Here is a 747-nt window from a genome sequence, read left to right on the forward strand (position 1 = left end):
CTGCCTGTTCTTGTTCATGGGGTCATCTTAGTAGGCTGTCTTTTCTTGGATCCATAATCCCCACTTGATGGCTGTATTTTCTTCACTTCCCCACATCCTGGCTTTCCTCTGCTGCATGCCTTGTGCCCCACAGTCTTTACTCAAGCATAATTTCATCCACCAGTTTGTACTCTGTATCTGCTGCTGTTCTCTGTATCCATGGTGGTGCTTAGAGAACTCACCCACTTACTCTGTATAAACATATCCTTTTAGATCTAGAAGAATTTTTACTCTTAAAAATGGGAGAACTTTTCTACCAAAAGCAATCTATAGATTCAATGCAATCCCCATCAAAATCCCATCAAAATTCTTCACAGATCTGAAGAAGATAATAATCAACTTTATATGGAAAAACAAAAAACCCAGGATAGCCAAAACAATCTTATATAATAAAGGATCATCTGGAGGCATTACCATCCCTGACTTCAAACTCTACTACAGAGCTACAGTATTGAAAACAGCCTGGTATTGGCATAAAAACAGAGAAGTCGACCAATGGAATCGAATAGAAGACCCTGACTTTAACCCACAAACCTATGAACACCTGATTTTCGATAAAGGAGCTAAAAGTATACAATGGAAAAAAGAGAGCATCTTCAACAAATTGTGCTGGCAAAACTGGATGTCAATCTGTAGAAGAATGAAAATAGACCCATATCTATCACCATGCACAAAACTCAAGTCCAAGTGGATTAAAGACCTCAATAT

This window comes from Alexandromys fortis, unplaced genomic scaffold (assembly GCF_014885135.2).
Source record: "Alexandromys fortis isolate MF-2015 unplaced genomic scaffold, M_Fortis_MF-2015_v1.1 scaffold_76, whole genome shotgun sequence".
NCBI lineage: Eukaryota > Metazoa > Chordata > Mammalia > Rodentia > Cricetidae > Alexandromys > Alexandromys fortis.